The following is a 23,419-nucleotide window of genomic DNA, read 5'->3' on the forward strand; positions in this document are numbered from 1 at the left end:
AAAATTGTCAGTAAGAGCTCAGAAACGAATCATATGAAGCAGCAACGGCAAAAAGTTGCTTAGGTTTTGGAATCGCTTTCAGCCCACGAGAGCCTGTCTCCACCTGTGGGTTGTACCTCCAAGACAGGCTGGTTTCTTGAGGAGGGGAGGTGGAGCTGGTCCAGCAGCAGGTGTCCAGCAGCTGGAGGACTTTCCACCCAACTACCTAGCTCAGCGGTGGGAACACAACACTCCCAGCAACTCTATATGGGGCCAAAAAACCCCCCACTTTTCCTTGCCAACAGGAGATTTCTTCTGGAAGATGGCACTGACCCCACTGTTCCATGGTACTTGCACACAGACGTGAGTGGAAAAGAGCGTGCTCCCTTCCAGCCGCAGCCCTGTCGAGGTCTGTCTTTCTCCACGGCTAGGGAGGGTCAGGAAGGGCAGCCAGCCCTTCATGTGTGGCCTGAGCCTGGTCAGCATCTTTCACTCTTCATCACTCAGCCATGCCTCCCATCTGCACTGGCTCTGGATATCTCTTTTTCTCTCTCCCCTCCTCCCTCCACTCCTCCTTGCATAGACCAGTTTTGTGATACGTCCAAAGGAAGACAGTGAAAAATACATTAATGTTAACTCTTGCCTGGACAATATAAAATGCTCCCACGTTTTGCCACCCAAAGAGCTAAGTAAATCCACCTGCTTTCTACTACATACACCATACCGCTGCTGACCATCTCCTTGCAGCCTTGTGTGGGGAAACACATCGCTAAGATGCAGCCATGCTAAATACCTGATACAGAACGCATTGAAGAAAGTCACTGTTATTAGCAGCCATTCAGTTAGTTTGTAAGCCTCTGGAGACAGATGAGGACTTCACCTTCACATGCTTTGTTCTTCTCATTCATGCATTACCCTCTTTCTTTTTGCCTTGTCTCCCCCTCCACTCCTAGCACCTCCCCATGCCCTCTGCAGGTTTCAGCCATGATCTAGTGGACTGGCAGCTCTTATAACTGGGGAGCCAATTCACACCTCTGCAGCTGTCTCAGCCCTTACCACTGAAGCCCTCAGTGGCTCTTTTGCCCCACCTGGGAAGCAGTCATGCTTATCTTCTTTGAGAATGACATTATTCCCACTTAATATACCTAAGAATAGCATGGGGTGTTGTTAAATTGGAAATCTAAGATGAGAGAGCGTGTCTATGGACTGCTTTGCATGGCCACACACAGCTCCAGGAGAGCCATCTAGGATCTGCATCCCCCGGGGCTGAACTAAAAAAAGCAGCATCAAGATGGCATCTGGAGGAGCCCATCCATCTCCCTCCCAGCAGGGCATTAAGCAGCTACACTAACAGCAGTTGACAGTGGGAAAGTTAATGGGTGTGTGCATTAACCTACATAAGCATGTTTAAGCTAGGAGGGCTGTGCAGAAATCAAATGGGTTAAGTTTCCAGGCCTTCTGTTCCAGAGATCGTGAAACCAGCTCCAAGGGCTTGAGCTCTGTCTTAGGATGGCAGTGACGTGACTTCACATCATCACATTTTTTACTTCAGACTCATCAGTGCAAACCTGTATGTGTGTGTGCATACATCTGTGTGTCTGTATATGCTGCTCAAACTGCTTTTTTTTCATTTCTCCCTACTACCTTCAGAAACACAGATCTATTAAATGCGTGATAAAGGCGGGATTTATTCTTTAGATTCAGATATTTTTGAGTTTAAACATACCCTGACTGTGTTCACTGGTCCAGGCAAGTGTCAGCAGGCAGCTCGCTGTGGCTTGGCACAAGCCCAGCACCAGCCACCTAATAGATCCGTGCCATAGCACCAAAAGGTTATGGTGAAATTTCCTTGGCACAAGCAATAGACACTACTGTTGGGCTTAACAGCAGACGCAGAGCCTTAAAGTAAATATTTCATGATAAACAAGAAACCAGTGTAAACACAGAGTATAGATATATAATTGATGATGGATGCACTCGGGAATGGAGCAAGATCTAGAGCACTTGGCTTTAGACACAGTATCCAAAGGAGTTACTCCTCCCTCCAGGTCTGACCTCTGACATGTCCTCCAGGGCAAGCTTGTTCAGCCCAGCTGTATCTAGGAGCTTGAGCTGCCCTAGAAAGCTTGAGCCACGTGGGCTGGGAAGAGGGAGAGGGAATGGGAGTGAAGCCAGACTTGGTGAGTGGAAAATCTCTCCTGTAAAAGCTTGCAAGACCTTTAAGGATCATCGTAATGGCTTTTTGTTGTTGTAGTTGCAGGCATCATTTTTTAAAACAAAGAGATAACATTTGGTTCATTTCTTTCATTTTGGAAAAGGGCAGCTCCTAAGCCCTTATCATTAAGAAATAAGAGCAGTGTTACATGTTCAAACAATTTATGTGAGGATCCTGCCGTTTGTTATGGGAACAGCAAGTACAACTGCAAGTCCATTATCATCCCTCCCTGCCTCTGCATGCACAGCATGAGCAAGTGAGGAAGATTAGGGGTAAAAGCAATGGAGCCTGCAAAGTCAGTGACAAATATTCAGTACTTAAAACCCTCTCTGAGGCTTCCCACACCAAAGTGAGGCTTTGATTTGGTCAGCGGCCAGACAAGGACCCACTGATTTTTCTCCAATTTACTCCAAGTCTCAAAAACCAGCAACCTCTACTCGTGATCTGACAGCTGAGAAACAAGCGACCCAGCACTGCCGCAGCACTCTCACGATGCCCCGATGAGCAGCGGTGATGGGAGGTGGGTGACAGAACTGATACAGATAAGTTACTACTGTTGAAAGGAGTTTCTGGACGCTTGCCCACGTTAAAACCTGCCAGTTTTATCTGCCTTTTTACTTAAAAAAAAAAATCACAGAGCAATAGCATTACATTCTGGTCTTGTTTTCAAACCCACGCTTCCTCTGACCTCCACTCCCCGTATCTTCACCCTCCCACTCACAACTAATCTCTCCCTGCCTCCCCTCGCTTCTCTGTTGTTTCTGCAGACAACACGTTTATGTTGCTGCGAGTCTGCAGCAGCCGACAGACCATTTCTCATAATAAACCACTCCCGGCTGCGCAGCCAGGCTGGGCCCCGCCACGTGAGCAGTCGTGAGTTTATGGGTTTTGAAAAGAAGGAGCTTTGCACACAAGAAAAAAACCCCACATCTCCTGTAACAAGAACCCATGCCAGGACAAGCACAGCGGGTTGGAGAAGGAAGAGTGAGGGGACCGGGAGGTTTTGGTGCAGCCCTCCACGGCACCCCGCGTGATAAGTTCTCAGCAGCGAGCCCATTGCGGGCAGGGAAAAGGAAAGTCAAGTTACCAACAGGCAGCAAGGAGTGGCAAGGCACCTGCTGGATTTACTTAGCAAAAGCTTAGCTGCCTTTAAACAAAGAGGAGGTTTCTGAGGAGCGATAGAGATCAAAACAGCAATTTAAGCAGCTTTCCGAGAGCGTGGTCTAGCTGTTCAGGCACATCCTTCTGTTGAGCGCTTCTGCCTGCAGATGTAATTAGGCACAGGTGCAAACGGAGGGCCCGGGAAAGAAGACGCCGTCTGCTGTGCCGCGGTGCCTGTTTAAGCAGAGAGCTGCGACGTTCCCCTCACGGCGACATGTCAGGGCAGCGGCCGATGCCGGGCCAGGTCTCGGGGGCAATTTCCAAGGGAAGGTGTCCAGAAATGAGAGGTTGTTAGCTCCTACGCAGAAGCTGGCAGCAGCGGGAGAGCCGACCCTCCACCCGGCTGCCTCCGCCGCCCCGCAGACGCGGCGACGCTCCCGGCACGGGGTCGGGGTCCAGCGTACCCCAGTCTCCGGAGAGAGCGGCAGCTTGCTCCAGCGTGCCGGGCTGTGACCGAGGGGCCGAGGGGGGCTGGCCAGCAGCAACGTCCCCTTCGACCATCGCAGCTGAAGCTGCCACTGGAGCGGGCGGCACCTTTTCATCGCTCCTGGCAATGATGCTTTAGCATGGGCAAAAAGCAGAAAAGGAGGCGGGGGGAACCTTACCGGGGGAGGCTATGAAATAAAGCAACGAGACCCTGAGCTGATGAAATGCCAGGGGACCAACAGGGCCCCTCAAGCTGAGGGCCACCGCCATTACAGACTCGCTGCTTTTGGAGAGAGCAGGGCATTGAGGGAAACCCTCTTTGGAAAGGCTACGTGGGCAGCGGAGGAGCACCTTGCCAGGGCGGGGAGAGGAGGAACTGGGGGGAGTTGCTGCAATCGTTCAGCCTAATTGCGATCATGTCCTCCTCAGCCTCTCTAGCGGCATTCCTGTGCCTATGGTGTCTTTCTCCCCCTTCAGAGGGAAACAGATTTACAGGCTCGGCTGACATTATTCATTTCACTGGAAATTTGAGAGGGAGCCACTTGTAAAAGTCTGTGTAAAACAACAAAAGAAAAATGGCAGAGGGACAGGGCTGGTAGGTATTGACAGTTACACATGTCTTTATCTGCCTGAAACAGAAGAACTGCATGGAGTACTCCAGCCACCTGCACCAGCAACAGGGTAAGAAAGAAAAAGAAAAAAAAGGCATAGTTAAAGGACAAACAGGCCCCTAGGCTTGAAGAAACATGCGTGTCCCTACACCTGAGCCAAACTGCTTGCTGCAGGCCCCTGCAGCTGCCCCTGTGCCAGAGCAGGAGTGTCGTGAGGGGCCAACACAGCTACAATGCCGAGCCTGAAGTACAGCGTGGTAACTTCTGAAGCCACTGAGATGTGATAGAAAGTACCAAAGCTGTGGGAACAGCAACTTTGCTCCCTTCTGGCTCTTCTGTTAGAGCCTCAGATGCTTTGGACAGTGATCAATGAGGGGAAAGCAACAGCATTTTCCATCTGTACTTGCTAAACAGACATACTGGTATGAGCAGCTGCTGCAACCAGGGCATCCCACTGGCATCTTCTGCCCATGAATCCGTGGCTGGAGCAAGATGATTCCTGCTACAGAGGCTTGGAAAATGCACCACTTTATAGAATAAGGTTTGTACCAGTGAGGGAAGAATCAAAGTGATGTTCCCATGAAACACCGCTTTTAGTATCAAAACTCTGGTGTCAAGGCACTAAGTGAAGGCTGCCAAAGGGCACAGCCAAATGTGCTAAAGCAGTGCGGCACTGAGGAGTTGATGGCTGCAGCCTCCAGAATAGCTCTGGCACCCCAACACATAGCAGGATTCAAGGCCAGACACCTGGAGGGTCCAAAAGCCCTGGCTCTGAGGCTGAAAGAGACACATCTCAAACCGAAGCTACCAAAGCTTTCTGGAACAAAAGAGCCAGTGCAGAGGAGGGAAATAATCACCTTATGGGAGCGAGCAGCAAAAGAAAACTTTGAACCAGAGGTCAAAATGCAGACATGAGCCCTTGGGAGCGGAGGCATCTTGAGATATGGGAGCTCAGAAGAGGGCACGTGGTTGAACCTCCTTGCCTGAATGGGTCCGGCAGACCCACAAGTTCAGCAACGTGGATGGTACTGGCTATCCCCACACCTTAAGGAATGGCCTAATTTCAAGCAGTGCTGAGTACCTAGCAGGTTCCCACTGAGAATTCAGTCCTTATTTCAGGCCTAGTAAGTGCCTAAAATCCTCACCTTAAGCAGCTCTCTAAAACCGCCTCCTCAGGAGTGACAGCCCAAGGTCCATGCGCACGCACGTACCTGGAGCGCATCCTCATGTTCAGCCTCTGCTGTGCCAGGGAAGCACGATCCCTGTACACAGCTCTCCCTGGTACATCCCTCTCAACCGTTCCTCCTCCGACACCGCAGGAAGCACTGGGACACCACTGCGGATGGTGGGGGCCCAGTGCTCGGAGCCAGGCTCCCGAGCATGGGTATGCCCACTGGGACCAGCTGCTTTAGCTCACCTTCCTGCTGCTGCCACTACCTGGCTTGCGCTGGGGCTACCAGTAGTGTCAAGGGCATGTTGGCAGGGACAGGTTTCTCAGAAGCAGAGGAGGAGGAGGAGGAAGAGAACTGACCTCTCAGTAACAGAGGCTGAATGAAAGTGCGAGCGTAAAAGCAAAAAAACCCCTCCGTGTTGGTGTGAAATCATTCCTCTCTCAAGCACCAAACCTGATCACCCTAGTGCTGGGACTGCTGCAGAAGACTAATCTGTTTTGGTAATGATTGTGCCTAAAGCCATGGCGAAGGTGGTGCTTGCAACACAGAAAGACAGGCCTAAGTAAGCCCCTGCTCCACCACTCAGCTCCACAGCGTACCTGATGGTGCCATTGGCACGTGCTAAAGTCTGGCCTAGAGTGAGAGGTGTGGGTGCTTGGCATGCATTACCTGCATTACCAAAAGGATCCTGTAAATATTCCCTCAGCCTTTCCATCGGAGCGTTCAGTTCCTGCAGAGTATATACTCTTTCCTCCCAGGTGCTAATCACACCAAGGATGGGGAGTCCTTCCATGGCTCACTATCCTGGCTCTCCACCAACCCAGAACTCCTCTTCCTCTCTACTCCATGATCCCCACGGATTGGGGATCTCTGACCACAGGGACCTAAAACTATCAACTGGTTCAGTGTCCTGGCAGCAGTGAGCAGGAAACTCAGAAGCTTTAGCACCGTCCCTGTGGACACGAATCCAGCTCTCCTGTATCTCCTAATGCTTTTTGCCCAGCAATCCCTCATGTAGAATTTAATTCATACAGTTCAGCACATGTTGGCAGAGATGTGCAGCAGAAGCACCACAAAGGTACCTCTCTTAGAGCTCGCCATAATTCCCCAGTTTCTGTAACTGAGTCCTGTAATTGAATGGATTGGAACGTCAGCAGAATTTTCTATTGCTTACAGAGAACAAAAGACTTAAAATTTAGCCTGAGTGACCTCTGAGGGCTCAAAACCATAGACTCAATAAAATGCATGGCAGAGAAGAACACCAACACATGTGTGGTGTTTTCATGAACATTTTTTTCAGCTAGTCTTATAATTTATGAGTCAGGGAGATCTGACTTGTGATTTTGGAACATTTGGGGTTGGCAGCAAAAGATGCCCCACGCATGTTTGTACCTCGCTGTCTCTGAAAAGGTCAACACCACTCATTAAGTGATGTGTCAATGCTTTTGCGGATAAAGCACCCACACAGCTGGACAAGAGATATACAATGAAGTTGTGGTGTGCGTTATGTTTTCTGGTGTAGGGCGCTATTTCACTGAGGGGCTGACCTGAATAGGCAGCTTGGTCTCCTTCTGTCTTTGTAATTTCCTGAGATCCTGTGATGTCGGACAATGTTTATGCAAAGAAATATCCAGCATATTCATGTATCCACCACACAGCAGAGGTATAAATGTGAGATTTATTTCTACAAAATTCACCTTCACCTCTCTATTCTAGTCAGTAGCACCCTTTTACACAACTCAGGTGACTTTCCGTACTGAGCTACAGAGTTCACCAAATGAACAGATTATGTTACAATTTACTTTTGGGATTAAAATCCCTACTTACTGCTCATCTGTTTCCAGACAGTCATGGAACCTGTAGATGGGCAAACCTGCAAAAGAAAAAAACAAGAAAAAACTCATACACATATATTAAAACATCAAAACTATCTATAAAATGAAAGCTTTCTCCTTGCTCTTCTTAGATAAACAAACCAACCAACCAACCATGTTTGAAATCATGAGCTTGTAAAGAAGGATTTGTCTCTATTATTGTAGCAAGCAGGATGCAGCGCGTACTACTGAAAGGTTCGCAACTATGCAGCTCTAAAGAGGTTTATGTCAGAAACACTGCAAAACCCGAACACGGAGCTATACAAAACCAGGGTGGTTGGCTATGGCTCAGTCTTATTATGCAAGTTAATGATGCTGCTGTGTCACAGCTGCGCACCCGTGCCAGGTGAGTCTCCAGCAGTGCTGGTTTGCATCCGTGGAGCTGACTCAGCCTCCAGAGGGGCTGCCCAAGGCTGTGGGGCCAGTGCCCTTCCTTGCCTGGGGAAGTGGGAGCGGGGCAAAAACCAAGGGGTAGGGGGGCAAAGCGGGACCTTGGTCACAGCCCTGATGGCTGGAGAGGTGGGAGGGGAAGGTTGAAGAAGTTTAACTGTGAGGAGCACTGGGAAGGGCAACTCCTCCCTCTCGTCCCTTCCCAGCCGGAGCCACTTCCCTGCATCCCCCCTGTCCTCCCTCGACAGCTCTAGCCAGCTTAGCTTCTCAGGGCTGTAGGATGGACAAAGCAAATGATGAGGACGGCGGCCGTTTTTCTGCCAGAGGCTTGCACTGCCCGTGCCTGAAACCAGCCCCATGTGCTGCACTTCATGCTTGGTTATAGCTTTGTGATTTTGTTCTAAGCAGACAACCCACCTTAAGACCTGATGGTGGTTGAAGTTCCCTGCAGGGACCAGAGATAGCTAAGAAAACAATGTGTTAGTTTTGTAATAACGATCCTTATTGTCCAGCAATTAATAAAAGCTGTGCTTATTAACATGCATTTGATGTTTGCACTGAATCATACATCCGAAGCCTGTTTGTTTAAGCCAGAGACAACTTGGTCTTCATCATGCTGGTTTCACCAGGTACAGTTTTTGGAAACCCTTCCTCTCCTTTTTTTCGATCTACATCACTCATTTTCCTGCCTCCTCCCCGGCTCCTGTGCCCAACGGCAGAGCAGGAGAGGAAGAGGAGCTGCAGTCAGAGCTCAGAACCCTGCTACGGCAGACAAGAGCTCAGGACTCACCTCACAGGACCTGGCTTGCCATTGCTTTCAGTCTGTGTGCACATATTGCACCAATCTGCAGCTGCAAGTTCAACAAAATCAAAGCAGCGTAAGGCTAGCGTCACGCTGCACTGAACCAGATCATTGACATCCAGGTGAAAGTTTCAGAGCATCAAATATATGTTTCTTCTCCTATAAGGGTTGCAGCTAAGAAAGGCTCTTCTGCATGAGACTCAGAGAGGCTCTCTCCTCTAATTCCCTGAAGAAAATCCAAAAGCAGAGAGCGAGACCAGCATTGCATTGGTATATTGGCTGATGGGCACAAAATCTTCTGACAAGTCGTTTGCTCGGCCCTGATTGGAAAATATCTTTAATTAAAACACCGCATCAGAATCCTGAACCAATTTCATCCCAGCTCCACTAAGTGCTTTGTACAAAACATTAACTCTAAAATCTCATTACACATTAGCAATCCCTGTGACAAACATAAATGATAATTTAGCTCTAATGCATTCTGGAGCAAGCCATTTTTAAGAGAGACACATGATATCAGCTTGCTAGGAGAAGAGGAAAAGCTGAATTTATCTGTCTCTTTATTTTTTAAACAAATGGCTCTAGCTGGTTCAGCAGTGGGCTGTACAAATCATTGTAGTGTGTAGATCTGACAGTACACGGCAGCTGTTTAGCCCAAATCTGGCACTTGATCCTGGGCTGGGTTTTGAAATCCCACCAGCAGTGCCGAGTTCCCAGGTCTTTACGCATTCAGAGATGGGAAATGGGATGGGGAAGGTGGGAACGTTTGTTGATTTTACAGGACAGCAGGGAGGGAGATATATCTGGAGAATGAAGGTAATCTGAGCTTGCTCAAAACCAAAGGCAGAGTCAGGGAGCGGGAACGAGAAGGTGGGACTGACTGCCTGCAGTCACTGCAGCTGGCTCCGGCGGCAAGAAGCGTGCGTGCAAAAAAGGCAAGACTTGCAGCAGTGGTGGAAATTTTGCACTACTAAACATTGCACAAGCCAGCCGGGACAACAGTGGACACTGCAGTGGTTAATATTTATATTAAGCACAAGAACTTTTTTAACAGTACTTCTAGGCCAGAGGGATGGCAGTGGAACTAAAGTTATTTGCACTGTTTATTGTCAGAAAGATGCTGAACATCCCTTCTTTGATTAACAGCAACACCCCCAATCTCTCCCCAGTCTTGAAAATGACCTTTCTAAATGCTGCAGGCTGCACCCGGAACAACTTTTCCGTGTGCAAGCGGGCATGTGGGCATTTTAACTTTGTGAAATGGGAAAATTATGGCTACTTACTATGGCATTAGGAAGCATATACATGATGAATATTATACAGAGATTTTAAAAACAGGCAAAACCCAAGCAGCCTATCTTCCCCCACATTTCCTCCAAGTACCACCTACCACATTTGATCATTGCCTTGAAACCTAGAGCTGGAATCAGGCTTTGTGCTAGCTGAAGTTTTCAGTGAAGGGAAGGCTTTTCCCTCATCTGCCACTTTCTGGTTGCACTAGAAATCAGTCAAATTATTTCTGATCAAATTTTGTTTGGGGAAGTGGGAGGGAAGAGGTCGCCTGCATCCATTGTCTTGTCAGAACTGAGACATATCCCTGTGGCTTTATGGATGTGACAACGTTTTCAGTGGAGACAGACTGTTGCATCTGGAAAGAAAAAGGTACAAATAAAAAAAACCCTCAACTTCCACAATGCACATCTCTCCCCCATAAAAATACTGGAAAACACATATGTTTGCTCCAGCAAGGAACAAACCCCCTTAAAACTTGTTGCAAGATGGGTGCAACCTTCAACCAGCTCTTCTTTCAGCCGCGGCTGCGCTTTCACTCTGCCCCACAGAAGTCAAGAGAAGTTTACTACCGGCTTCAGTGGGTGCCAAGGCAGCTCTTGAAACCCCTTTCTTGTATGGCAGAAGGAGGAAAATGACCACGTTAGACTAAAAACAAGGGCTTCATTTTTCCTTGCAACTGAAGTGTCATTCTGTGATTTTCCATATCTCCAGTCCTGAAGGCCCTGCCTGGTACTGACAAAGCAACGCGGCTCTGTACGGGGAAAGGGGCTGTTCCTGCCCTCTCCCAGCGCTCTGCAGCGGGTGTGAAGCCCAGCGGTCTCCATGTAGAGATCCGCTAAGTGCATGGCGTTTTACCTACAACTCCATTCCAAAACATCTAAAAACTATCACACAGATCAATCAATGAATCTCTGCTTGAGATTCAGGCAAAAATGAGAAGCCCCATAGAAGGATTTTGTGAAAAGGCAATGAACTTTTCTGTAGGGAGGCTGACAGCGGTCAGATGGTGGGGGGGTTGTCTGGTTACCATAAGCCCAACAGTTCCTTGATTTTTACTGCTTAAGAATAGTAGCTTGGGGTTGCATCTCTCTCTCTGTCTTTGCACTGAAGACCAATGTCCCAAAATCATTCAGCTGCTTTAGAAGACTGTTCCTTGAAGGGTTCTGCTTTTCCACCCTGGCCTGGACCCACTGGTTCTCAGGAAAGCCTCCCTGATACATACTTTCTGGTTAGCCACTCTTACCTCTTCAACTGCTAGCTCTTGCAAAATTCAAAGGGGGAAGGCAACTAACAGTTTACCTTCTGTATCTAATTTTCCTTCCTCTTAGCTTTGATCAGATTAGATTTCTCTTTTCTGAAAAAGACAGAAAATGGGCTTAAATCAGGTATTGGATTTTACCACTTTCTTATGTTGGGTTTTCCTCCTTGCCTGGCTGCTTATTGCTGCAAAAGCCTCCTCTGCCTTACATTCAGATCAGATCACTTGGAGCCTTTCTGGTGAGCCCACAGATCTTCATTTCTTCACTTACAATAAAGCTTTCCTGAATTACTTTCTTTCTTCTAGAGGATTTCTCTTCCAAACCACTGTCATACTGCCAGATTTCAGCATGATTTCCCTTCCTCCCCCCTTGCTACACTTGCATCCAATACTGAATGCTTTTATCATACACTTTAAAAAATCTTATTTAGTAAAACTTTCAGTAACAAGTAGCATGATGTGAAAGTAGCTCTACTGCTGTAACTGCACTTCTGTTAGGTAGCTGTACTGTTTCTCTCCTCCGGGTTGAGACCAGTGCACCACATTTCAAACAGTTCAGTCAAAAACTGTTGCCCATTGAAGGGGTGGGGAGTAATTTGAGCTGATAACTCTTCTTTCCTCCTCTGCATGGCCTTTGGCTAATTGCTAAGTCACGTCTGCTGGCTCTGCAGACACCAGTCCATTTTGGAGGGGACCAGCTTGATAAACACTGCAGGGTGGGAACAGGAGCTGTGCTTAAATTTGTGTTTGGCAGTGATGATCAGCATTATCAAGTAATGCTTCATTAGTCATGTGAAGAACTGGACAATGCTGTTGCTTTATTTTACAGCCTTCTGCCTCAGTTACAAATTCATATCCTGACCTTGGTCCATATAACTCCAATCATAACATTGTCCTTCTGTGGTATATCTAACAAAAAGTCATTAAGGTCTTTGATCAGTCTTGACATGCTTCACAGCTCTGCCCACATCCCTGTATAGCTGTGTGCCACACCTGCCCGGGACCTCACCGCCCTTGCTCAAAGGCAGCAACTCAGCCAAGGTAGCTTAAAAAAAAAAAAAAGGAAAAAAAAAAAAAAAATCGTTCAACTTGCCCCACTCCTTAGTTCAGCTTATCCTAGTGGAAAGTCACTGTCTGTGTACTTTGTGCCAATCACATGTTCAAAAACTACATTCAGTTCACATCAAGAGGAATTTACTTCTCAACACTGCTCCAGCCGAAAGCATAAGCTTCGCTTTCTGTGGAACACATTGCATTGCTCCAAAAATAGTCTGATACTTCTTCAGCTTGTTTAAGAACAACCGAGCTACCTGTTGGAGAGAAAAGCTGTAGCTACAGGCATGGAGCAAGGCAGAAGACAAACTAGCTCCTGAGAAGCAGCAGGTGCAAAGCAGCAGCAGGAGGGAGGAGGGGAAACACATTGGGATGGGAAGCCTGGGGAGTGCAAGGAAACGGACGCGGTGAAGGACAAGAGAGAAGCATGGGCAGCCCTTGTGTATGCTCTCAAAAGCATGGATCGGATATGTCTGGATGTGTCAGTTAGGTGGGTGGGTCAAATACAAATAAGCCTGCATTTGTGAGAGATGAGGGAAGTCTAAACTGGCAGTGACACCGCAACGATTAGACAAGGACTATTCCAGACCTGCAGCTCCTCGTGCTGCAGACTGTGGTTCACCTGCAGTCTGCTTGTGGTGGCAGGAAGGCTCCCCAGTGCTCGTACTGCCTCCTCCCAGCAAGGGCCCTGACGCTGTTTGCTCAGCTTTTGTAGACTTTTTCTCCGGGGGGGTGCCTACCCCATGGCCTGCCCCATTAGGCTGCAGCTTCTCCACTTGGCTGGCGCCTGGGGAAGAGAAGCAGGAGGCAGAGGCATCACAGCCGCTGGGGCAGGGGCTGCCCTCTACCCGGGACCCCCCCGGCAGCCTCTTCCTTCCCATTGAATGAAGAAGACATGAACGCATCAGTCTTCACAGGCTAACCATTGCCCAGGTGGAAAACACCCCCTTGGGACTTCTGCTCTCGGTTCTTCTCTCTCCCCCTTTGCTCGACCAGATGCTGTTCTCTGTCAGCAACGTTTCTGGAAGGAGTCCATGGTAGGACACCCACAAGTGCTGCTGGAAGCAGTTGGGAAGCAAGGGACGGGAAGTGGGAGGACTGTATCTGCTCTCACGCAGGTCAGTGCCCCCCTTCGGGAGGGGCCTGTGGGGACCGCTTTCCAACTTTGCAGCCTTTGCAATTTCTACGGCATCCTCTGCATAGTCTCCTGTTGCTGGTTGTGCTATGGCGAAAAAATTGCCCACCCCATCGCACCAGCTATACCAGTCCCAAGGAGAGGCTGCCCCAGCTCGTGGTGGTCGTGCTGTCCTTTTCAGTAACTTGCATTCACAGTGATTTGTGGCTGCCTATAAATCCGCCACCCGTGCCTGGTGCCAGCAGAGCTCTCCCAGGACAGCCGCTTGCCGTGGCCCCTCCGCCTGATGTTGACCCTGTAAGGGAAGCTGGGATAAAAGCAAGCTGTGCCGTGCATGCTGCTGCAGGCAAGGCGTCCCAGGGCACGGAGTGCGGCCAGACCCGGGAAGCAGCTAGTCTGGCCCGCAGGAGAGCAACTGGGGTGGCCCACTGGCCATGCAGGCAAGTCCTGTAATGGGTTTTGCTCCAGCATCGTCCTACGCAGCACAGTAAGGGCACAGCCACGGCCACCCAAACAAATGCAGACCGACTGCATCGGCTGAGGGGACGACACACGTAAGGAGGAGGAACGGGGTGTGCAGCAGGTCCTGGTGGGATCAGAAGCAGCGCTGCTTTCACACAGGTTTTGCTTAGCATAAAGGCTCCTCTGATGTTTCATGACTATCAAAGGCTTTGAAATTCACAGGAATTCAAGGAAGGCAGAAGTTCATCTGAAATGAGAGAAAGATTGTATTTTCCCTCCCACCATATTTCCAGCTTCCCAAGAATTTTCCTTTGAAGACTTCACTGCTCCCAGAAATGTCTTTAGGATGTTTTTAAACTAATTTCCCATACAGGATCATCACCGCACAGTACAAGCAAACAGTAGAGGTTCAGAAAGCAAAGTATGGGGGTGAGAAGTGAGGCTGTTGGTGAGCTTCGGCTTCTCAACAAAACCAAATCATCCCACCACGTAGTAGCATGGTTAGGAGGCAAGTATACCAGATGTCCGATATTGGAGAGAGAGCGGAGGGGCAAGTCCGACTGAGCAGTGCCTTACTGCCTCAGTGCTGGCTAGAGCAAGAATACAGATTTGGGCTAAGGGAGAAATTCCACTTTTTCAAACTTTTTTCTCAAGCCTGGGCACGGGCAACTCCCATCTGGGAAAGAAAGTGCCTGCAAACTGCCTGCAGCAAGGAGGAAGGGAGAAGGGTCTCACGGCGAGGCATTTTGCTTTCCAGCCCCTGAAAGGGGACCCCTCTAACTGGTCTGCTCTGATATCTGGACACGAGGGAGTAGATAAGCACGGGGCAGACCGCAGAAACTATGAGATGAAACTGCTCCTTTCCCTCTGATAAGAGGGAGCTGGTGTTGAACCTATTACTAAGATTATGGTGGATCTGAATTCGTTTCCCCTTGAGCAGCAGCTAGAGAGACAGAGCAGTTGGATTAAGTTTCACTTTCCTATGTAAAATGACTTAACTGGGTAGATAAAACTTCATATATTTGTGAAGCCTCATGTGTTTCCCTGAGACTTGATCTCAATAATGTCTTATGAATGCCTTGCTGATTGTTTAATGAATTATTTTTCTCCCTCTCAGACTGTTAATAATAAATTTTAAGTAGAAGGAATGTACAGGCTGCTTGAAATAATTCCTCTAATATGAGTTCAGCTGCAGAACTTGCACAGTTTTGCCTCCCTCTACCTCTAAGCAAGTACTTTTTGAAGAGGATTTGGGGGCAGAGGAGTTCCCCCTGTTCTTGCGAGGTAGGAGACCCCTAGGGACCTGAAGGGCAATGAGTGGGCTGCATCGGAGAAGGTCAGCTTCACAAACACGTGAGGCTTCAGCAGAAACCAGCTCGCTTTGTGTGCACACCGTTGTATACCACCCAGATGGACTTCCACTCTGCAAAGCAGAGGCAGGAGGGACAGAGTAGTTTCGGAGACAGAAGAGGAGGGACAGCCCCGTTTCAAGGCTGTGGTACAGGACTAGAATCTCATTGTCTACCTTGCCTGCTAAGGGCTTTGAGAGAGGTTCAGCACAAGTCACGTTCACCTCATGTAGGTTTTGCTGTCTGAAGGACTCGCATCCAGCCAAGCCAACTACATGGAGAGCCTGGGCAGGTAACAGAGAAGAACGAATCCCCTTGTTTGTGTTAGACTTTTCTCTTGATCTAGGATGAACTGCCCTTAGAGCTGCCCGTGTCCTGCAGCTGACGAGGGAGGGAGGCTAGCTGAGGAGCCCAGACCAGGACTAGAGTCAAGCATCCCACTGCTGGTGCCGACAACACCCACCCACATAGGAGTGTTATGTGGATGGGTCTCGATTAAAAGCTCTTAAATGTAAGAGGGGTTTTTTTAACAGCCGTGAGTTAGAAGAGCTCCAAGTTCTTAACACCTGAAACTATTTTCAGTATAACCCACAGATTATGAAAGGCTGTCCCATAGCGCAGTTCACTCTGAAGGTTTCATGGATCGTTTCACTTGCGGGGTTAAAATAACAGCCCACGCTATACCCATAGGCATGCAAACAGATCAAACTCAGCTACCCCAGTTACTCTCAGGAGCACTATGCTCACACGGGGAAAAAAACAACTGAGCATTAAAAGAGAAGGAGAGAGTGCCAGGAGAGTAAATGAAGGATGGCATGAAAGACACGGAGTGCTAGATGTCAGCTGCATTTATAAACTTCCATTATTAGCCTTCACCTTCATCCTTGCCTTTTCCAAATCAAAGTGCTTTCACTTTAAATAGCGCCATGCACACAGGGGAAGTTGCTGAAAACATCCAGTGGTACAGTTTTCTGCATGCAGCCAAGCCAGCCCATACCTTGCATTCAAACCAAAAGCAAACAGCTTTCCTAATCCCCGACGTGCTGGTACCACAGGTGGATCTTAAAGCCAAGCGAGGATATTGAGGACATCGCACTCAGAGGAGTGGAAGGTAGCAAAGCGGCCTTTGAAGTGATAGGATGGGCACTGTCCCACCCTGCAGTGCGGGCATGGTGGAGAGCAGGGAGGACAGTGGGTGCTGGCGTACTTCGTGCTGGCCCCAGGACCACAGGGCCACAGACGTCCCCAGAGACAATCCCACGTGCTTCTCTGCCCGGTTGCTGCACGCCAGCCCAACCAGCTCTAGCTGGCCCGGTTTGTGTGTGCAATATGAGAGAGTGGTCTGCAAGTGAAATCCTGATGGTGAAGGGTAAGAAAGGGTTATTCAAATAAAAAACAATTCTGCAGCTTCAGAGGGAAATGCCAAATACAGAAAAACCATGGAAAGCTTCCTAATTACTAATACTGAGTGTTTGGGCATACATACCTACTACAAAAGCATTTCTTCCTTTAGTAAGGTTTGCATTAAAACCACTGTCCCAGGGTCTCCTCTGCCCAAAAGATGGCCCTGAGGCACACCAAAGCTGCAGGTTGACTTGAAGTCTCAGGTGAAGAAGCATGAGATGGGCGGGTCAGCACTTTTGGTATCGCTCATTAGAGTGACTCACAGCTTAGTTACAAAGCCACGTAGGTGAGGATTACTCACTGCTCCTTTCAGCTGATCAGAGCTCATCTCTTTCCAAAACCAGGGTTAGCAATTGTCACCTTTGCAAACTAAGGGAGGGCCGCACTTGCAGCTGGACTCATCACCATCGTTTAGACACGTATAAGTCATCATGTGGCGAGACACCACAGTGCTGCAGAAGGGCAAGGAGGGATGCTCCGGCTTCTCTGCTCCCTCTGCTTTCTCTGTGGCTCCCGCAGCACTGCCCAGCTGCTGGCACGTCAGCCTTCCACCACACAGGGCGAGGGGCTCCCGCTCCCTGCACAGGGCACAGTCAAGTCGCAGGTGGTTCCCGGGTCGGAGGCTGCCAGGTTTTAAGCCACTGAATAATGTTGGTTCAAAACTGTCATTTGTGTGAACCAAGCTGTGGATCTGCCTTTCTCACAGGACCCAGAAGCCACCGAGGCCATTTCAGGAGGGGAAAAAAAACCTCCAAGAAAAGTGTGAAAGAAAGAAAAATAATGAAGAACAAGTTTGGGCAGCTAGGAAGCAGAGGCAAGAGGCAAGGGCTGGAAAAATACAAATGACACCAGAAGTCTGAAAAGTGGTGACTGGCAGACACCTGTGTCTTTAAAGACACGTAGGCACCTAACTGCTGACTGAAATCAAGGGTGAGGTAGGTATCTTGACACTGTTAATACTTCAGGGTGTAGATTCGTCCCACACTGGCACCTGATTGTCAGAAATCATAGAAGGAATCATAGAATGGTTTGGGTTGGAAGGGACCTTAAAGATCATCTAGTTCCAACCCCCCTGCCATGGGCAGGGACACTTTCCACTAGACCAGTCTGTTCAAAGCCCCAGCCAGCCTGGCCTTGAACACTGCCAGGGAGGGGGCAGCCACAACCTCTCTGGGCAACCTGTTCCAGTGAAGAACTTCCTTACACCTAATCTAAATCTACCCTCTTTCAGTTTAAAGCCATTACCCCTTGTCCTATCACTACATGCCCTTGTAAAAAGTCCCTCTCCAGCTTTCTTATAGGCCTCCTTTAGGTACTGGAAGGCCACTATAAGGTCTTCTCCTCTCTTCTCCAGGCTGAACAACCCCAACTCTCTCAGCCTGTCTTCATGAGACAGGTGCTCTAGCCCTCTGATCATCTTCATGGCCCTCCTCTGGACTTGTTCCAACAGGTCCATCTCCTTCTTGTGTTGGGGGCCCCAGAGCTGAACACAGTACTCCAGGTAAATGGCACAGACTAACTGAGGACTGAACGGCAGAGACCCAGAAAGTTTCTTCTGTTTCATCCCAGGTATTACAAAGTGGGATAATACAAACACATGAGGTATCCCAGTTCCTTTTTCTCTGCTCTGATAATGAATGTTTTGACCTTAGCTAGTCTCCCCAACCTCCTTATCTATATGAAACCACCATTTTAAAAGCACTGGTTTCGGTGCTGTATTGCTGACTCCTGCACTTGAGCAAAATTGCTTCAGAAATCAAAAACCACTTGTAGGTCAACATTTAATAACCTTGTATTAAACTGTGTGGTCATTATTGCCCTTGTGTTACACTATGCTCTTGGCAGTCACTACAAGCTTACTTGTAAAAATACCTACTCGTGTCTATACTTTCATCATGCTGGCTTACTAAAATAGCTCCCGTATGGCAAATGCTCTTCCATGATTAGTTCTCTCTCTGCAGCTGTATTGCTTGTACAGCTGCTTCTCCTTTGGTTGTCAGACCCACATGGCACCAAACCACTGACCTCTCCTACGTTTGGCAGGGAGCTAGGAAGCATTTCCATATTTCCCCACAATGGTAACATCATTATTTTTAGTATTTGGGATGTTAGAGAATAGGTAGAGAAAGGAAAGGAGATTTCTGCCAAAAATATATGCCCCAGTTCTTAAAAAACCTTTATGTTTCAGGCATTAATACAGCCTCTAGTTATTAGGGAGATGGCTAAGATAACCCTATAACTAACAAGCACTACAGCTGCTGGCTGAAAGATCTTTGGGCCTTCCTGTAACAAATCACAATAAAACGTCTGGTGGTTGGAGTTGTAGCTTATTTATAAGGATGCCTTAAGCAAAATCAGTATGAGAGGGAGAGGAGGGGAGAAAACATCTGGCCAGAAATTGTATTTAATCTATGGAGGAGCAGGTGATGACTTAGGAGATCCAAGAATACTGTTCTTACAGTCATGAAAATAACACCGAACACTGTAGGTCTGCATTCAGGCTACCAAAAGAGAAATCTTGTGAAGCAAGCAGGTGGGGCTGATTTTAATGCAAGGAGGAGGAAGCATTTCTGAAGTTTCCATTTTCTTTTCAAAAAGATTCTAGCAGCAGGCAGGGATCAAGTAATTACTTTGCCCCTGTTCACAAGATATCTCAGAATAGTAACAGACCACACACCCAGGAGATGATTAAAGGAAGTCAGGGGTCAGGAACACAGAAAAGCTTGTGATACAGAAGAGAAGATTTGCATGGCCATTAATATTTCATGACTTACCAGCCATGTGGTTCAGAACAAGTATCTGCACAATAAAGTAGAATTATCTGCCGTCAGGTTGCATCTTTGAAGACATACCTGAGTCACAAAGGTATTATTTACGTGCCTTTACCCATGAACAGACTGCAAAACCCTCTGGATCCCTATACCTATCGTAGGGGAACCTGGAAGCCCTGTCTGACGGCTTAGCAGGATTTAAGTGGGGCCTCTGCCCCAGGCTAGACCTCTGCACAGAGTGAGTTTCAGCCTAAAAGCAAAGCATAAGTGGTATTTTTTGCACTGCAGGCCTATTAGATCCGGTACAAAGGAAAAGAGCTACTGCACTGTTGGTACCTCTTTTCAGCCATTATTCTAACCCGTGAAACAAAAGTGCTATTTATAGATGAGTGTACAGGTAGCAGTGCAGACAGAAGACCTTGTATTCTCTGCCATTATTCCCATTATAGACACATCAAAGCTGGTAATTAAATTTTTTGGGGAAAACCCCCTCATAAACGACTACTTTTCTCCCAGTGAAAAGAGCAAGCAGTGTCAGCGATGAAGCAGAAGTACTTCGTCCCAGGATTTTGGCAATTATGTTTCATGAGATTTTATTCTGAGCGAACAGTTTACTGTGGCAGCACAAGCAGGTCCTTTCCTCACACGCAATCAAAGCTCGGAATTTTCCCTGCCTGCACATGCCTGTATGTGGCTGGAATAAACAAGCGGAGTGAGTGGTTCAGCTGACTCACCGGCACAGCCAGACTCTCCTGTTGCCGCCAGCCACTGATGTAACTTTTTTCCTGCCTTTGCAACCGGGCTCTCCCTTTCCCAACCTGCTATCAGCCATGAGGCTCTTGACTTGAAAGGAACGTTGAGAGCCAGAGTGACATTGCTAAATTGTCCAAAGGAGTCCCTCAGGGGCACAAAGCATGTTAGCGTTGCTCGTCAGAGCTGCTGCTACTCTCATTCTCATAGTGCTCTGTGTGTGCGTGAAGAAAAGGGCGAGGGAAAATGAGGAGTTAGAGATTACAGAAAGGGGAGGGAAAAAAAAAAAAAAAAAAAGCACAGCACCAGAATTGCACCCAGTGTTTTACTGACAAGAAATGTAACTCCTTGCCCAGAGAATTTATAGCTGAAATGAGTCTAATAGCACAGGGTCTGATAGCCCCGTCTGCGTGCATTGCAAATTACTCACATGAGCAGCCCCACCGACTCCGTCTGAAGGATTCTTGGACGTGCAGTCTGGCTCACAGTGATTAGTGACAGGAAACTGCAAGGGAAAAAGGGATGACAAGGGAGAAATTGCTCTAAGGCAACATTATCTACTGCTTCCCTCCCTTCTAAAAAGAGCCAGAAGTTTGAATATTTCATTCATTGGTTTCACTTTTGTTTTAAACCAGGCGCTTGCCAGAGTGGAAACAATTTATTTCAAGGTTCCCTCACACAGGGAAATCTGAAGACAAATCCAGAGCAGGTGAAAGTCCTACTTCATTAATATAAATTATTATCACTGTGACATACATGACAACTAATAAAACTAATAAAATAATGTTTACTTCACCAAGATAAAACCTTGGAAGAGTCCTGACGGAGGAGCTAAATCCCCACTTCTACACCTTCCACTATACTGAGGCTGGCCCAAAAGTGTTTGGTTGCCAGCTGACGTGTGGTTGAGTGTGACTAAGGATAAATCAGCTAATATTGGGCTTTGCTGGGACTAGTGGTATGGCTGATGAGGTGATTCTGTTTTATACCTACCTGCTAACACTGGCTCTTGCTTGAGAAATCCAAAATGCTGTCTCTTACAAACAGCATTTATCTCTTTCCTTCAGAAGCAAGTAGAAAGCTCACTGCAGAATTGGCATCCTAAATGTAACCATTCACAGCTACAAGCCTGAGGCTGCAAACATTGTTGTTCTTGCATCAAAGTTAATTATTTTAAGGCATTTCAGTTTCAAAAATCTTACAGTAGCCTGAGAAGTGAACAATGAGCCTCACGTGATTGCAGAAGAGACCTGGTGTTTGTATGCTAACTTTTGTGTCAAGGAAGAGCCATACCAACAAAACAAAAGGCATCATTGACCACCTGGACGTGGATTTTAAAAAAGCCACCCAATTTTTAAGTTCAACTCTCAAATGGAGATGGTGTATGTCGCAAGTATCCTCTCCTACATCAAATAGCACTCACACACCTCTTTAACAGTAATGCAGAATGCTGCCTCGCTCCATCTTTTTCCAGCCCCTTGACCTTACTGTGTATTATAATAGATCTAGATTTGTAAAGGGCATCATGTGTTAAACCATCATTGTATTGTAATGGTACCGGCATCGCTACAGTCAAAAGCTCAAAGCTGTTCAACCTCAGCACGCAAAGATCAGTGAGAGTATCTGCGTGCTGGACTCTTCAGCGGGCTCTGTGAACACCAAGAGCTCTCAGGGCAGATCGGCATTTTCCCAAAAGGCAGCAGAAAATTTAAACAGTCTTGGTATTTTGCTGTCTGACGATACTAGCAAGTAAAAAGTGCTGTGTTAGATACTCTAGCGCTATCATCATGCCCATCTCCTGTGTTGCACTGGGAAATTCTGCCTTCCACCAAGCAGGTTTGCAATACAATCCCATTTTGCCTGTCCTCCTGGGTCTCAAGTACCATCAGCACTCCCCGCTTCTACATTCCACCGGTGAAGAGACAAAGCAGTGCTGTTCCCTGCAGCTGTGCCTCTGTCCCTTCGCCTGTCCTTGGACTTGCCGACACTGCAAAACTGGAATGCAGCTCAGTCCATCCACAGTGAGCCTGCAGGACAGAGAAAGTTATGAGCACAAACCAAGGCAAAGCAAGAGACAGCCATCTCCGGCACTGCTGGTACCCACGGAGGTAATCTGGTCTGAGACTAGAACTCAGCTGGCCTACGAGATCGTGCAATCTTTTTATACCGTGGGTTTGACTAAGTAAGAAGTCAAAGGTATTTTGTTTTGCTTACATGCTTTATTTTTAAGTACATTCAATATCGTAAGACACTTGGACACCGTGTTGTTACTAGAGAACACTCAGCATTGTAGCGATTGAGCACTCTGCAGTCTTGAATGCAATCATCCACAGCTGACACTCTACCAGGGTACTCCTATTAACCTCATTTCACCGACGGCGAACTGAGGTACAAAGATGCAGAACAAGAGCAACAAAGGTACTTGAGTGAAACAGTACTGAGCTTCTTCATGCGTAGCTGGGGAATGCAGAAGGCTAAGTTACAACCATACATGCTGTGCATGTGAAAATGGGGAGGGAGACATACCCAAGCAGCTGAGCTGCTGAACTAGTTACTATGGGTGTGGTTGAAAGATGGGGATTTATTGACCACTACTTTCCCCTCTGCGCTCGAGCGGGTATGTTGTCTCTGGGTACCAGGGATTTTCTTTTTTGTTGAAGTTGTTGCTAAAAACAGACAAAAGAAGATACGGTGATGGTGTTTTCTTTTATGGAATAACACAAAAAGACTTTTCTGATGAAAACCAAGGTAATCACGCTCCGTATTTCAACACCTGAATAAGGCCTAATTCCCACTTCAGCTGACTGTGGTTTTTTGTGGATTTGGCTGCAAGGGTCTTGCCCCAAATTGCACAAATCATCAGCAATGAAAGAAGCATCTCAAACCCAGGTGTTCCAAGTGTTAGGTTTGTGTCCTCGCCATCAAGACGTTCCTCCTCCATCTGCTTGGACCGAGTCACATGTATTTAAAACAGGCTTTCTAAATAATGTCACACTCGCACGTCCCGATTTTGACCTGAAGTCTTGCTTGTAGTTTTTGTATACCAAGAACAAACTGTGCCACCTGGCCATCCTAACGAAGGGAGAATTTGTCTATGAAATGTAAGACAGCACAGAAGGGGGCAGGGCAGAACCTTAGAGGAAAAGAACATGAAATTCAAATTAGGCTGAAGAAGGGAAAAATTTCCAACAGAGAAATTAAAAAGTTTGCTTGAGATAACAGGGAGATATGGCAAACCAGCTCTTCAAGGACTGAGATAATTTCAATTTCCTTCACTTAAAATTCCAGCCTACAGACTCTGATGAACTTCTTGT

At 47.6% G+C, this 23,419-nt stretch overlaps 1 long non-coding RNA gene across 1 annotated transcript in view; it reads right to left on the reverse strand.

The window, feature by feature from the left end:
- Positions 1 to 20,587, reverse strand: part of LOC121233492 — a 46,056-nt gene extending 25,469 nt beyond the window's left edge. The window contains exons 1-4 of the long non-coding RNA XR_005933048.1: positions 20,536 to 20,587; positions 10,021 to 10,278; positions 8,619 to 8,950; positions 7,392 to 7,437 (exon numbers count right to left, since the gene is read on the reverse strand). This is a non-coding gene — a long non-coding RNA (uncharacterized LOC121233492). The remainder of the gene's footprint in view (positions 1 to 7,391; positions 7,438 to 8,618; positions 8,951 to 10,020; positions 10,279 to 20,535) is intronic.
- Between the last annotated feature and the right edge of the window lie 2,832 nt (positions 20,588 to 23,419).

This window comes from Aquila chrysaetos, chromosome 8 (genome assembly GCF_900496995.4).
Source record: "Aquila chrysaetos chrysaetos chromosome 8, bAquChr1.4, whole genome shotgun sequence".
Classification (NCBI taxonomy): Eukaryota; Metazoa; Chordata; class Aves; order Accipitriformes; family Accipitridae; genus Aquila; species Aquila chrysaetos.